The sequence below is a fragment of the Ochlerotatus camptorhynchus genome, unplaced genomic scaffold (assembly GCF_037179485.1).
Source record: "Ochlerotatus camptorhynchus isolate MF236.1 unplaced genomic scaffold, CSIRO-AGI_Acam_v1.1 ptg000314l, whole genome shotgun sequence".
NCBI lineage: Eukaryota > Metazoa > Arthropoda > Insecta > Diptera > Culicidae > Ochlerotatus > Ochlerotatus camptorhynchus.
In genome coordinates this window covers 2,128,349-2,144,854 of record NW_027040802.1, presented here as the reverse complement: position 1 = coordinate 2,144,854, position 16,506 = coordinate 2,128,349, and the positions used below count along the sequence as shown (strand labels likewise).

General features: G+C 41.1%; 1 pseudogene; it reads right to left on the bottom strand.

Annotated features, from left to right (window-relative positions):
* Positions 1–818: 818 nt before the first annotated feature.
* Positions 819–14,334, bottom strand: LOC135707596 (uncharacterized; annotated as a pseudogene).
* Positions 14,335–16,506: the final 2,172 nt, after the last annotated feature.

Sequence of the window (16,506 nt, the reverse complement as noted above, 5' to 3'; positions counted from 1 at the left end):
AAGATCGGGAATACCCCCTTAAGTGAAGGGGAGGATTATCAACTATGAGACGGGATAAACGATTAGACTAGTGTTTTTGACCCTTAAACTATTTCTTAAATTCAATATAAAATATACACAGTTACAGTTTTGAAAGTATTTTGTCGGAAAAGTTAAGTAAATTTTGAATTGAGCTTCAAGCAGGCAGAGATTTTGTTTTGTAAGGATGATGAATGCGTTCTGAGGAAAATGTTTTGAGATGCAGTTGCGTCCTGTTCCTAACTAGTCTATATCGGTAGAACGCAAAGAGTGAGATTTGAGGGAAACTTTGTCAGCAATAGTTAATGTCACTTCTGTTGTGGCACCAGGTTGCCATCTTGGTCTATTTACTATTTAGTCTGTTTGTAACATTTTAAATTTCTTGCATGTTTCAATGTACGCAGACGAAATGTCAACTTTTTCTGGAAACAAATAACCATGCTTGGCATGCACAGTTGTACACACCAACTGCTCATTTGTTAATAACTTATCACTCAGTTGTTGAAATTTCTTTTTCTTTAAAGTAATTGACAGATTAGGATCATAGTTTACTACAGTGAAACTAATGTTCTGCCCGACAACAACTCAGCAGCACGAGACTCCTTGAACTGTGTCTCAGAGTCGGCGCACTACTGGGCAAACTGGAGGGGCTACGCGGATGAAAAGGCACTCAAGCTTTCAATTAAACTGAAACACAACGCGGATCAATTTAAGCACTGTATTTCTCCAATTACCGATAGTGTGGATTGTGTGGTGTTGTGTTCGATTTTCTTGGCACATACCCTTGATGACGATGGCGACTACGACGACTGCAGACCAGCGAGCGCTCGCTGTGGTTCCGGAAAGATCCTTAAAGGCCGATCTTGTCGGCAAGATGGCAGTACCACCGCTCGGTGAAATTCTGGTACAATTCCGACAACGGCGGACGAACGTCGGTTGTAGTGCGATTGCGGGTTGGTTTTACCGGGGCTGGTATAGCGGTTTGTGTAGATGGCTCCGATGCACAGGCGCTTCCTTCTGACGAAGCCGGTCGACGACGGCAAGACCGCCCTCTGTCGAACCGGGAAGGGAAATTCTCCTTGGTGTTTAGGGCCTTCAGCCCGAGGACGATGTCCTTTACTGTTAGGTCAAGGTAACTAAATGTCACCTAGACCGTGGCGTGCAATGGCGGTTTTGACTCGCCAACCAGAAAACCATTTGATTGGTTGAAAAGAAAGGTCCTGAATCAGCTGAATTGGTGATTTCCACTTCACCTTGATTCACTATTCCACAGACACTTCTGGTCTACACGCTCGCCTGAGATAAAGTCCACGATGGCCGTTCTCTAAGCATCGCAGAACCCTTCAGCTCATCACCCGTGACTCCGTGTCACCATTTTGCCGCGGCCATGCGCGCCTTATTCAGCAGTCGGCCGTTAAGCATGGCCGTATCGTCTGCCCCGGGGGTTGCACCGCAAGTGTTACACAAATTTATTTGAATGCTCGATCACATGGTGCATATTTAAAATATTGTATTGAACCTTTGTAACAGAACGGTTACAACAGATAAGCAAACAGTAGGAAAATCTTAACATTTGAATCAACACCAATGAATTTTTACACTTAAATTCCGAGATGTGCAGCGAGCATTCTTACAAATACAGTTAATTACTATCTATAGCAAGCTTAAACTCTATTCTATCTACTGATTCAAAAAGAACTATGTTTTGTCAACTGTGTGCATAGTTATTAGCAAATGAGCAGTTCGTGACCAAAACTGTGTATGCTAAGCATGCATATAACCCATAAGACCTTCTGATTTGGTTGTAGACAGCAAACTTATTTTTTAGGGACAGGGTAACCTCCCGAGGGGGGCGACACATCTAAATCTCAAGTTTAGATGGTCAACAAATCTCACACTAGCGAATCAATCTTCTTTCATTTGTCGCATCTACTTGCATCGCGCATCAATTTTTTGCAGGAAATCTTCAGAATCGTCATCAATCTTCTTTCTATCTACTCAGCGTACGCGCAGCTAGCCACAGCAAAATACAATATTTCCTGCATCGTAGATAGAGTCGTCCCCCTCGTAACCTCCTGTTGATGAGTGGATACAGGATCAGGATGTTACACTTGGTTTTCGTTTTATCAACGTGCTCCCTGAAAATCAGCTTGCTGTTAAGCCAAGGTAGACTACCTCTTTCGACCACTGTGCCGTTCAGGCAGATCTTATTATTCTCCGACGGAACAATTCTGGGAGATTTAGAGTGTGGAAAGATGATTACCTGGATCTTTGCCGCGTTGATACGGATCTTCCAGCTGTTGCAATATTCAGACAGGACGTCCAGGCCTCTCTGAAGTTTGGCGGTCCGAGCACCGATGACCATACCCTTGTAGACGATGGATGTGTCATCTGCGAACAGAGACAACGATCTACCATCAGGGAGAGCCGGCATATCGGAGGTGAACACAGGTTGATTAAAATGGGGCCAAGGATGCTGCCTTGTGGAACCCCGGCACCGATGTTGAAAGCATCCGATGTGATGCCATTCAGAGAGTCTCGGAACATCCTGTTCGATACATAGAGTTATTCTCTGTGTGCTCTCTCTCACTCTATTACTACAATGCCCCAGGTCCCTGGTCTAAAGCCACGGGTACCAAACGGGGTGGGCTATCCACCAGCCTCTTTTGCGGCGACGGAGCTCTCAAGGTCGGCTCCGGACAGGGGGTAAGTCACTCTGCCACCTTGTGTCTGGGCTTATTGGGTTTCATGTGTGTTTCTGGGTGTCGGAAGTAGAAATACTCAGAGGGAGAGATAAGCGGAAGGAATGTTTTGAGCCAAATGAACTGTCAAAATCTGAGCCAATCGAACATTCCCATTAGAATTTTTCTTATTCTTACTAGATTAAATTTGAGAGTATTACAATCGAACAGAAATTCAATCACCTCTATGTTTCGTGTGTTTCTCAAATTCAACTAGTTTTTTGAATAAAAAACAATATTCTAACTCTATTGCTTAATTGATTTTAGTTGGTTAATTAATGGCACAAAGAAATGTGCAAAATATTGCGATGTAATCAATTATTAATTTGCACGTAAGTCGAATCAAAAGTAACAGTCATGTGAAATGCTAGCTTCTAGCAAGGGTTGCAAGATTAGGTTAAAATCCCTGCTGCCGAATTGTATTTTGTTTTCTCCGCCCATCTCTCCCTCTGAGTATTTCTAGTCGGAAGGTGTTTCTGGGTGTTTCGTAGTGTTGAGCGAGCTGTCAAAACTTCAACCAAAAAAAAAAAAAAAAAAATTACTGGCAACCATATCTTTAACCATAACAACATAACGCTGATGATGACAGATCCTCCTGCGACTCCTTTGCTGTTGTTTGTGTGCAGATTAATCCTTGAAACAAGCATTGGCCCTCTCACTGGAAGACGAAATGGGCGACTAACCTGGCGCCTAATATGTATAGATATTATTGCGTCCAGGGAACGGTCGGACACAAGATTCTCGGTGGAGTGAAAAAGGTGGAGTTCGAGAATCGCATATGATCGTTCAGAACCCCCCAGACGAGATGGCATCTAGACCTATGACATTTATAACTTTGACGTGTTGGTCAATTTCTACAGAGTCGTGAAAACGGTTGATGATGAGTAAATGAACTGCCTGCTGAACTGCTATTTTAAATAAATCTACAATTCGGATGAAGTCAAGTTGATCGATCCCCTTAATGGTCTAAATATTCATTCTTTTCTAAAAATAACACACCAATTCCCCTGGTGTAACTATCCTCCACGCTAATCCCTCCCACTGCCAAACACAATTCGGACAATTTCTTCTCCTCGAACACATGGTAATACCAACAATCAATACGAAATTAACGATTTTAAATTGGCTCACTACTTGACTAGCCTATTGGTCCCAAGCAAACGATTAACGTACCCCATTCTTGTCGAAATTCTACTACTACACAATGTTTGTTTTGATTAGCTATGAAAGTTTGACAGATAACATGAGGGGTTATTGGTTTTTCCTATCTTTCGAGGGGTGATTCGACAAGCTTGGGACCGAAGATAGTACCAACAATCAATACGAAACTAACGATTTTAAATTGGCTCACTACTTGACTAGCCTATTGGTCCCAAGCAAACGATTAACGTACCCCATTCTTGTCGAAATTCTACTACTACACTATGTTTGTTTTGATTCGCTATGAAAGTTTGACAGATAACATCAGGGGTGTGTGGATTCATGCAGAACATGCAGGGGTGAGTGAAATAGCTTGGGACTGCTTGGGACCGTTGTTCTGGTACTGAGTGAGCCAAAAATAATAATGATTTTCTTCGGGACCCAGTGGTCTTAGAGTTACCTCTATGGTAATACCTGAGAAAAGTTACCTTCGCTTCCTGCAGCTGCCGTTATACGTCACGCAACTTCCAAGGAATCCAGCCAATCCTGATGCTGAAACTGCGTCCTGTTGGTGTGAATCGGCAGCACCGATTCCCCGTCGCCATGTTCATTTGGAACCACCTTCTCCGGGTCTCCATCCCACGGTGGTTTATTGTTGTGCTTGGGCGAAGTACTCGACACATTTCTCCAATCGCTGCGATGCGATGCCAGGTGATGGATAACGGCAATGCAGTATAGACACTATAGATTCCTCCTCCTATAGATGGAATCTATAGTATTTATACTATGCAGATGCAAGCATCCACACATGTCGGGAAACGCTAGGCAGTCGCATTGTACCACATTGAAGCCACGGTCGGTGCAAACTTTCAATAATCCATCGCTCCGATCGCAACCCAAGCCGATGATCTGAGGATTCAACCGCAGGTATTTACCATTACTGCATCCAATGTCCAGCAGGACGGACCCGGGACTAAGCGATTCCAAGAACCCTGCAATTCGTGGCCACGGTGAGTGCCTCGTTTCGCTAAAATGCTTTACGATTTCGTTGTAAGCCTTATGTTCATTCTCCAGCTCCAATTGGGCAGCGTTCTCTTTGAAACGATCAGCTCTATCATTCGCTTCTTGTTTATACGTATCACACAGAGAACTAAACTGGCAACGGCAAGGGTCGTCATTCAACTTTCTGAACGTGAACGATCAGGTGAACGATACTCTTTGTTCACGTTTCCTAATTGTTAGAATATCATTCAACCTTACCGTATCCATATTTCTCGGCGTTATTCCATGAGTCCATTCGTATCCTGTGGTGACCCGACAATCGATTACTATATCACTTCCGAGGGTATCGAGATTTGCCGACAATCCTCGTACTCAATCGTACCAATCTGGGGTCGAATCGTTGTAACTGTAAACAAAAATAACAACAACAACAATAACAATCGAATGTAAACATTAGTTGCAGTGGTGCCAGAATTGATTAAAAAAATTGCTTATCATGGGGCGGAAGGGTGTTTGAAGTGTGTCGACGTGTGTTTCTCTGGGTGTTAGTACAATGTGGCTACCCAAATTTCCCTTCTCCTCCATGATCCAGGTGGTGGGTGTTGTTTTCTGTATGCTAAGTGTAGGTGTATAACAGTTGGTGTGTTTCTGTATTTAATTCGACCGTTCATACTGAAGTGTATGTTATTCAGTTCCCTAATTCCAATCTGTTTTATGTATATGAATGCGCCATTAGTGCTTTACTATTAATTCACCATTCAATAGGCAACAATATGAGTAATAATATCATTAATTCTAAACAAATATTAGTTCAATCATTACTTATTAAAAACTTTCATGGTTCTCAGGCTTGAGTGCTCACTCTTTATAGTAATGCTATCGCTGTGCTCAAGCTTTTTCCATAAGGCAAAGTACCCAAACGGTAACCATAGTTAGTTATTATATTCACTAGGAAGATTAGAAGACCGTACTGCTGCAATTTGAACACCAGGCCATCATGCCAGACATTGTCGAACGCTTTTTCAACGTCCAACAACGCCATGGAAGTTGTTTTCGAAACAGACTTGTTCCGTCTGTGAATGTTTGTTACTCGAGTCAGCTGGTGGACGGTAGAACGACCTTTCCGAAAACCAAACTGTTCCTCGAGAAACAAGTTGTTTTCTTCGGCACATGTTAGGAGCCGTTGATAGACTTCTCTTTCGAACAGTTTTGATAACCCTGAGAGCAGGCTGATTGGTCGATAACTTGAAGGAGAGGACGGATCCTTCCCAGGTTTTCGGACGGGTATAACTTTAGCGGGCTTCCAACACGAAGGGAAGTAGCCAAGTCTGAGGCACAAATTAAAAATCAGTGCCAGATGGTTGTAGAATCTGGAACTCAAGTGTTTGAGTTCCAGATTCAGGTTGTTGTCGAAACCTGGGGCCTTTATGTTTTTAAATGATTTGATATAGGTCAACAGTTCGTCAGCCGTAATCTCGGATTCCTCGGGAAAAATATTAGGAATCTAATGGAGGTTTTTTTTTTTTTCCTTTGGTTTGTTTTTTCCGTCGATCTTGTTTTCCGTGCTGAGCACCAATGCTACCGACGTGCCAGGAAGGCAGCTCCCACACCTGGACCCTACCTATCGACCCATCAACTCATGAACCGGGGACCAACGGCTTTACTTCCCATCCGAAGGAAGGCGTGATCAGTGATGTTATGCCTCAGAACATCCCGGCGGCGCCGACTGGGATTGAATCCAGGCCTACTGGGGTGAGAAGTAATCACGCTTACCACTACACCACCGACGCCGTTATCTAATGGAGGTTGGTTGCGTTTTCAGCAACCTCAGCTTCGATGTTTTGTCCGAGATTATGGGAGCTGACGAAGTTTTGACCTATCGCGGCAGCCTTCTCTTCAGGAGTTATCAGATGAACCACTAGGTCGCCGGGACTATCCAGTGGGGTCAGTGGTAGTATGGGTCTTGGCTTATTTTTAAGGATTTTGGTTAGTTTCCAAAAGGGTTTTGCACAATCTGGGAGAGAGCGGAACCTGTTAGCAAAGTATTGTTCACCTGTCTGGATACTGGCATGTGTTGTTCCCTGGCCCGGGATATCGCCTCCTCGATGGAACACAGACACCGGTCAACGTTTTCGGGCGTCTCCGGAAGGACACCGTAATCGACGGTGGAGTCAACACAGTGTTGGAACTGATCCCAGCATAAAAACTCTCCCAATGAACTCTGTAGATTGCTTATACCGATGAATTCATGAATCAGCAAATGAAGCGCCTGAATGACTCTAATAAAACAACATACGCTTTATCCACATTCATTAGGAACCATTTGAGTCATAGGATTGCTTTCTAAAAATATCATTCGTGAATCAAATTTCTGAATCCATATGAATGCAAGATTGCATTCATGAATTTGTGTGTAGAATGGAATAGAAGTAAAGTCGCAAATGCTATTCTTCTAGGCTTGTAGCTGTTTGCGCTTATTTAGCAAGTTTTGTTTTTCGGTCCGTAACAAAGTTTTCTAGATGCACTTCGTTTCCGTCTTCTAGATTTTTTACGCATTTGTAGGGAGCGCAGTTGCGAACTCTCAACATACTGTTATTAATTGACAGCTTTCTATGCAAATCAACAACTCGAAAGATTCCTTCGACCGAACCCGCTGCCTCCGGCTTGCTAATATTGTGCTTTTACTGACGAGGTTATCTGAAACCTGAAGGACTCAAAAAGTGCTGGAACTAAAGCGTGCGTGCCAGCTGTGGTTAATTTTCATGACAAATGTGGCTGATAATTAAGGTAAAGGGAGAGAGATTTGAAATAAACTATGCTTAGTTGAAGATTATATATGTAGAATATCTGGAATATAATGATAACAAAAATTCATGCAAGCGCTCAATCGTTATGACCATTTTAAAAAGGGACAGTTATTCCGAATCACCCTGTATAGGGTAATGGCTGCCTGTTGTAGGTTGTAATTGAGTAATTCTTCATGGTTTCTCTATATACTCATTTAAAACAAGTAGCGTATCTAGGTACTTACCAACTTCTGGATACGATTTCTTAACCATGGTGAAAAATGACTTCTGTGTCAACAGAGAATTCAACATGACAAAGGTGCTGTTCCAACGTGTCTTGTTGCTTAACGGTGGTAAATGAGCATCGTGAAGTTTCGTAAATTTATAATATTCTCGTTGCCGCATCTTTACAACGAGTTTTTGAATCTTCGAAATGCGTTTTTCGTATGGTTTTACCACATCCCAAACAGCTAGTTGAGCAGTATGAGCAGCGCAACGTACGCTGCCTAAGATATCAGACATATTAACGTCGAAAGAGTCATCTGCCACGGGAATTGCCTCAGAAATAACGTTGTCACCATCTTTCCCATTTACGAAATCGTCGTTCTCATCGTCGGAGTTATCATCTTCATCTATGCTTTCATCCATGCGCTGGTCCTTCGAGTCAGAAGTGTCATCGTCTATTTGCAAGGCGTTATCGAGATACGTATTATAGACTTTGATGTGAGCAGACATCATCAGCAACATCTTTTTGATTTCCCCGACTGAGGCTACCATGTTAGCTCCATTGTCATGAGTGACCGAGTAGACTTGTTGGAGTTTAACGCCGAGGTCGCTCAGAACGTCCTCAATCAACTTTTTGAGATGTTCTTTTGTTTGCCGTTCTTGTGTTTCTTTAATTGCTAAAATAAAAAATCGAGTATTAAATACTATATTGTCAAAATAAAATATGAATGCTAAAAAAAATTATAAAAATATAACAAAAATAACACCAATGCACAGCGGTTTGGGATGGCAATTTAGCAAGACAAAAGACCTAGTGTCTTTATGTTAATGTTGAAAGGTTTAGTGTCTTCTGTGAACTTTTTAAGCATGAAAAGCTCCTTTTTTGTAGAGTTGGTTGGAAATGCTAACATGAAGCTTTAGTGTGATGATTTATTAGCTAGAGAATGATCTTTAGAAGAGGGTAGGTGGATAGTTCCGTTAGAGTACGGCAGTATGAAAATTGAATAGAAGTTGAAAATGAGCGAAGGGCCATTAATGCGACAGTTTTGAAAGATAGACGCACATTTTTGCCTAACTCGTACGATGTACGCGGGGACTTGAGTATGTCTCCAAGTCCGAGGTACAACTTTTTCGGAGAGCATGCGTCTTTATTTTCTAAAACAAAATAGCTGGATTTTCTACATTGATAATGTTAAGAATTCCCTAATTTAAAAACGGCAAAAATAACGATCGTTTTAAACTTAAAAAGTTCATAGAAATGATAAAAATTAAAATTAAGAGCAAAAAAAAACTGTATTTTTTCAGGACCTCCCTTAATCAAGTCGGAATGTGCAATGGTTACATGGTAAACAAGTTATGAGCCATTAACCAAGTTGCCTACATACAATTGAGGCTATATGAGGGGGTTAGAAGGAAAGCGGTGTAAGTATCAGTCCACATGACATGAGTAAAATGCAGTTATCGATACTTTGATTATAATTTTATATACATACTCCATTTACGTTAAGGACTGCCCATATATTGCGCAGACATTTCTAGAGGGGGACGGGTATGCTGATAAGTATTCACAGCTCATATTATACTACACTAGTTGAAATTTCTGTTTGACTTACACCCCGTTCCTTCTGATAATCAGGAGGTTCCATCAACTCACCACTTTTTCTCACTAAGCTGATTTTCTGGAGGTTACAAGTTGACGGTTAACCTTACTCTCATGCAAAAAATCAGCTTAATCGGTTGAAAATCATTCGAGAAATAGCGGTGATTATATGGAACTACGGCGTTCATCGAGGATTTATGTATTATTTATGTAATATCCCATCCGATATGTGAGCTAATACTTTACCCAGATTGCGGACGATAACTTCACCATCAACAATGATTCGAGCATTGATGCCAAGAAAGTGACGACTCCCTCTGGAAGCTCCATCGACTTCAATCGTTAGTAGTGGTTGTTGCTGCAATTCCTTTGCAATGAGCTGCCGAGCTTTAATAGCGGAATCATCCACCATTCCTGCCACAATTCTACGATTCATCGTTATACCTGCAGCTTTATACAACGGATCCAGAAGCGTTTTGAAACCACTCATTTCCGGGAACGAGTATGGCAGGTGGTTTACGGTGGTTACGGTGGCAAGTTGTAATGTGCCGAGAAGAACATCCTTTGAGGAGTCCACTTGAAGCTTCTTTGTTTTTTGACGTAGGATTACGTCTTTCGGCAACATATTGGGGGTGCAATTTCAAAAAAACCAAAATCAACCGCGGGACGAAAATAGGTCAGGTTTTGACCACATATACCACTGTCAATAGCAAATGAATTTTAATTCTAAATAAGCCAAAGAATTGGGAATTTATCTACCAATCTGCTAAATTGAACACTTTATTAATTTTCAATAGGTCACTATTGAAAAATACACAAATGTCCAACTGTTGCAATGGTGATCAAAATTATAACCGATTACCTGCAAACAGCGCATTCCCTAACACAGATTTAAAAATCGAATTCGATCCTGTCTCACTGAACGGTGCTCATTCAATCACCGTGTGTGGTGGTGTCCGGTCGTCAACGTCAGCAGCAGCAGCAGTGATTAGTGTGTGGCGTACCCCACGAAAGGCAGCCTGCAAGCAGTGAGCTGCAGAGCCCACATGAGCACCCATAGAAGGAGGAAGAAGCCGCTGGATCAGGATCGAAATCAGTTTCCTCGTGAGTAGCTGTGGGTCATTTATGCCAAGCGTGTCAACCTTGCTCCAAACAATTAACAGCTCGCCAACCACACCCCAATAGCTCAGCATTACTCAACCATCACGACTAAACGGTCCTTTTCAGGACCACCACAAATTTGTTAAAGAGTATGTTTTGGATATTGTAAAGGTTATCAATCGGATGTCAGTTCCCGCAAGCAGCTAACTATCAAAACTCAATCTGGTCTATAGAAGGTGTGGAATTGTAGGCCTGAATGTATTGGTGCAATTCGTCATTTCGATTCGCACGATTCGTTTACTCAGTCACCCTTGTAGTGGCGTCATAATGTTTGTTTCGATCGGCATAGGAAATTAATATGAATTATAGAATTTGTGTATGTTACCAAAATTTTTGAATGGTCTGCCACTAAATGTTGAGATAATTAATTGATTATTGAATATCACACTGTGTATACCATGAAAAAGCAGCCTGTTTGTGAGTTCCATATAACATACAGTTCGCCAGCCTTATCCGTGTTGAACACCCTAATAGATCAGCATTACTCAACCATCACGAGAAAACGGTCCTTTTCAGGACCGTCATAAATTTGGTAAAGAGCATTTTTTTACGTAGGATTACGTCTTTCGGCAACATATTGGGGGTCCAATTTCAGAAAATCAAATTCGACCGCATTACGAAAAGAGGTCAGGTGTTGATTACATACATATAACTCTGTCAATAGCAGATGGATTTTAATTCAACAAGCCAAACGATTGGAAATTTAGCTGGCAAATTGCTACAATGAACACTTTATTAATTTTCAATAAGTCACTATTCAAAAATACACAATGTCCACCTGTTGCAATGGTGAAAAAAATTATCACCGATTACCTGCAAACAGCGCATTCCCTTACACAGATTTAAAAATCGAATTCGATCCTGCCTCACTAAACGGTGCTCATTTAATCACCGTGTGTGGTGGTGTCCGGTCGACGGTTTCCGCAGCAGCAGCATCAGTAGCAGCAGTGCTTTCGGCGTGTGGCGTTGAACACCACGAAAGGCATCCTGAAAGCAGCGAGCATCCATAGAAGGAAGACGAAGCCGCACCGCGATCGAAATCAGTTTCCTCGTGAGAAGCTGTGGGTCATCAATGCCTAGCGCCGTCAACCTTGCTCCAAACAATTAACAGATCGCCAGCCTCATCCGTGTTGAACACCTTAATAGCTCAGCATTACTCAACCATCACGACTAAACGGTCCTTTTCAGGACCAGCACAAAATTGTTAAAGAGTATTATTTGGACATTTGTCGAGGTCATCAGTTCCCGCAACCAGCTAGCTATCAAGGCTCAACCTGCCTATATAAGGTGTGGAATTGTAGGCCTGATTGTATTGGGGAGATTAATCATATCGTCTGGCCATTTTCCAGAGACGGAGCTGTTCCGCTGGTAGGAAGTTATAAAAATCCACATATAGAATTTGAAAGAAGTGGAAATAATTCGCTTTAGGTGCATATTCAGGTAAAAAGTGAACGACAAGTTAAATTTATTAGTCAGGGACAATCATTTGTTTTCCCGGAAAATACTGTTTAATATAAATGATTTTTCTTCATACAGTTTTACCTGCTTTACTACCAATCCTCAGAAAGCCAAAAAATAATCAAATTTGTGAGTAAATTAGCTCTCACGAGCTCAATCTCTCAATTGCCATATTTTTATGAAACCCAATTTGTGATTTCCTTTCATAGATTACAAAATAGAGTAGGGTAGAGAACTACTTGGGTCTAATAGCCGATTTTGGGCCTATCGAGCAGAAAACTTCAAATAAATCCATGATTTCAGAGTTAACAAGTCAATTAGGCGTTTTAGTTAATAAGCTACCGAATAAAGTCAATGCAAACGCGTGATATGAAGGTTTGCACCCATAATTCCCACAAACAAAAGAAGTTCTCCGACCGAATCATTTTTTTTTCTTTATCAGATAGGCCGAAGTGAATTCATTGGCGTTTCAATGCGTAAGGCCGAGTTTAGAATCTGTAGGCCGAGTTTGGCGTCAAGAAGCAGTGTTAGACTTATAACAATATCTAAACAATTTGTTTCTCTATATCAAATTTTACGGTACGTACATAAACGTAAATAAATTTGGAAGCCATCAGTAATAATAAAATTCCGTTTGGTGCTAAACTGCGCTAGATTAAGAAAGACTAAGTGCGGGTTGTGCTTAATAAGCCGGAAATAAGGTAGTGAACCCTATCTGACAGTACAAAACATGTCTGGTACCACATTTAGATTAACATTCTAAGTCCCTCCTTTTTTACATATTCTGCTCAAACGCTACTTTCTGCCCCGCCCCATTCATACAATTCGGAAGGAAATCCTGAGAGGGGTGAGCTATTTTGAGTGCAGAATGTGTAAAGAAGGAGGGACTTCAGTTGTTAATCTAAATGCATATATAGAGGTACCAGATATGTTTTGCACTGCACTGTCCTCTGTAAACAGTTATTGGAAAACAAATTATGTGTAGTTTCCGATCGATGCCACCGCCAACAACAGCAGTGACATCTGATGGAACATGAAAGCAGAAGCTTGACAAAATGATTAATCCGTTTTTCCCTCAGCTTTCATTCCGCTTTGCACGATTCGTTTTTTACTCAATCAACCTTGTAGTGACGTCAAAATGTTTGTTTCGATCGGCGCTTACATAGGAAATTTAATATGGATTATAGAATTTTTTGTAGGGGAATTGGCTCTAATGTTGGCCTATGGATCTAAGATCGCTAAAAATCTGCTATTTATCATTTTTATCCAGATGAACGCGTCATTGGGACGGTACTAATGAATATTTTTGGTTGCTTTTGAAAATTTAGTTGATTGCTGAATTTATGTAGAGGCATAATATTGAGGTAATTAATTGATTATTGAATTAGCACTCTATATACCATGAAAAAGCAGCCTGTTTGTGAGTTTTTGCCTGTTTTCAAGTAAGGAGTTATCATAAAGAAACAATTTGCCAGCTGGTATTACCCGGCGACTTTACAAATAAATACAATCAAACAAAATCATCATGCAGAACGAGGATTTGTTTCACTTCATATTTCACAAAATTGCTTTCGAGTGTTATGACATCTTCTCCCGCAAAGTTTACATTTTGACATAGGATTACGTCTCTTGGCAACATATTGGGGATGCAATTAAAAATAAAAAAACAAAATCGACCGTGTTACCAAAAGTGGTCAGGTGTTGACCACTTATAACTCTGTCAATAGCGGATGGATTTTAAATCTAAACAAGCCAATTGATTGGTAATTTTTCTTCAAAGCTGCTAAATTCAATACTTCATCAATTTTCATTTAGGTTACTATTGAAAATTACACAAATGTCCAACTGTGGAAATGGTTTTCAAAATTATCACCGATTGCCTGCAAAAAGTGGTTTCCCTAACATAGTCGCCAAATATTGATACCGAGCACGTAATCCTACGTCAAATCTACGGTCGAGTCTTGGATACAACCTCTTACTTTTTTTTCTTGACCGGCTCTGATCCACTTTCGGCTGACGGCATCGGCAAATTCAGCGCAGCATATACTGTAGCATGTTGTTTGAATAAGTGTCGTTTGAAATTACCGGGCATCAGTGTGTCCTGCTTGTATCCGCATGATTCCTCAGCCTTGCAGCAAAACTTTCCATCCTCCTGCTGAATGACCTGCAGCATGGTGTATTTCTGTATGCATCGTCGTTTCATTCTAAAAATGCAAAAAAGTATTAGTTTAGCTCAGTTTCATCCCAAATAGTACTTACCTGTGACATCACACTGGTATCAAATAGCACCTTGAAATCGCAAAATTAATCCAAATAGCAGTGAACAAAGCCGAGAAAAACAAAGCCAACTTATGAACGATTCAGATGAATAACTGATGAGTAACTGAGATTGAAATATTTCCAAGAACATGTTTGTAAATGATTTCAAATTGAACGTTACGCGATGCGATTTTTTCCAACCGGTGGAAACTATCGATTTGAAATTGCCTCACTACTTGACTATCCTATTGGTCCCAAGCAATTAGATTAACGTACCCTATTGCCCCGTAACGTGGGTAGATCACCTTTTCGTGGTACGTTACGGGATGTAAGATCTACCACCGATTCCTAGTCTTGACTACTTCAAACTAGGGGAACAGGATTTTTCAGTAATCAAAGGAACACATCTTAGTCCTTGTTACTTTTTATGCCTTGTTGATAGTGATAAGTCCTCGGGTTGCCTGGACCGAGGATGATCTTGAAACAAGGAAAAAATGAGTTAGTTAGTCTTCATCTATGTGATTCCTAATCTTCTATTCGTTGTTCCCTAGTTTGAAGTGGTTAAGACTAGGGTTCTGATGCATGGTCACTATCGGTGTCGTTCTTTAATTTTGTTGCTAAGGAATCCAATTTTGACTGACAAAGGGGCGCGCCTTTGGAGGGTGTTTCAACACTCCGAAGGGTATAAATAGCGGGACCTTTCAATTAGAATCGATTCCTTGCGATGAAGGCAAGAATGACAACTGTATCAAAACCGAATACTTCATCATTTTTCAATAGTGATGAAGTAATACGACATGCACTAAACTAAGGACACGGGATATACTACAATAGATCAAATTACTGGTCGCAGTAGTTTTATGTCCCGAACAGAGAAAAAAAAAAAAAAAAAAAAACGTACCCTATTCTAGACGAAATTCTAGTACTACACTATGTTTGTTTTGATTCGCTTTGAAAGTTTGAGAGATAAAATGAGGGGTTCGTGGATTTTCATATGTTTCGAGGGGTGCATCGATTAGCTTGGGACCGAAGATAGTACCTGAGCTGAGCCAAAAAGTTTAGCTCGTTTTTTCGGGACCTTCTAGTCTTAGAGTTGCCTCTATAGTATCACCGCTGAGCAATTGGAGTCATCTTCGCTAGCCGAAAACATACGCAAACATGCACTGTTGAGCCATTGCAATCCAACTGATCTCGATGAGAGTCAGCCACTGCTACCTCAGAAGCTAAGGACAGCGGCCCTGGAACCGGCATAAATTCAAACAATCACCAGATCTATCAAACCAAGTATAGAAGCAAAACCATCAACAAATATTGGCAATTTTAAAAATTTCTCTCCTTTACCTCACCGTGCAAAATTTTGTACCATCATCATTTTTCTATTTCTCCTATTTGCCACGAGCACTATTGTTAGATCGCCAATAAGAACAGAACGAACAGAACGAACAATCAACACATCATTCAAACCGTGCTCTCTTGCCGTGTGGATCTATTTGCTTTTTGTTGAAGGAAGTGTTACCATAGAGGTAACTCTAAGACTAGTAGGTCCCGAAGAAACGTGCTCAACTTTTTGGCTCAGCTCTGGTACTATCTTCGGTCCCAAGCTAATCGATTCACCCCTCGAAACATAGGAAATTCCACTAACCCCTCATTTTATCTGTCAAACTTTCATAGCGAATCAAAACAAACATAGTGTAGTACTAGAATTTTGACTAGAATGGGGTGCGTTAATCGATATACTTGGGACTGATAGGCTAGTCAAGTGGAAGCCAAATTAAAATAGTTAGTTTCCACCGGTTGGTATTACCTAGTACATATCACCAAACTTGAAATGACGGGTTTGATACCCGTTGCGAAGAAAATCTTTCGTGTTGGAAAGGCAGGCAAAATACTCGCGTCAGAAGAAGAAGAAGATGATATCATCAGAAATAAAGAGCTAGGTTTTACGGGTTTCACCTATTACGATTCACACTTCCCATGCGGCTACCTTTGACGAAGGACCTAATGGTGCAATATTACAGTAGATGCAACAGAAAATTTCGCAACAATGCTAAAACATGAGGAATCTGGCCATCACCTGATGCAGCAGGTACAAATTACACGGTTCCCACCTTTTCGG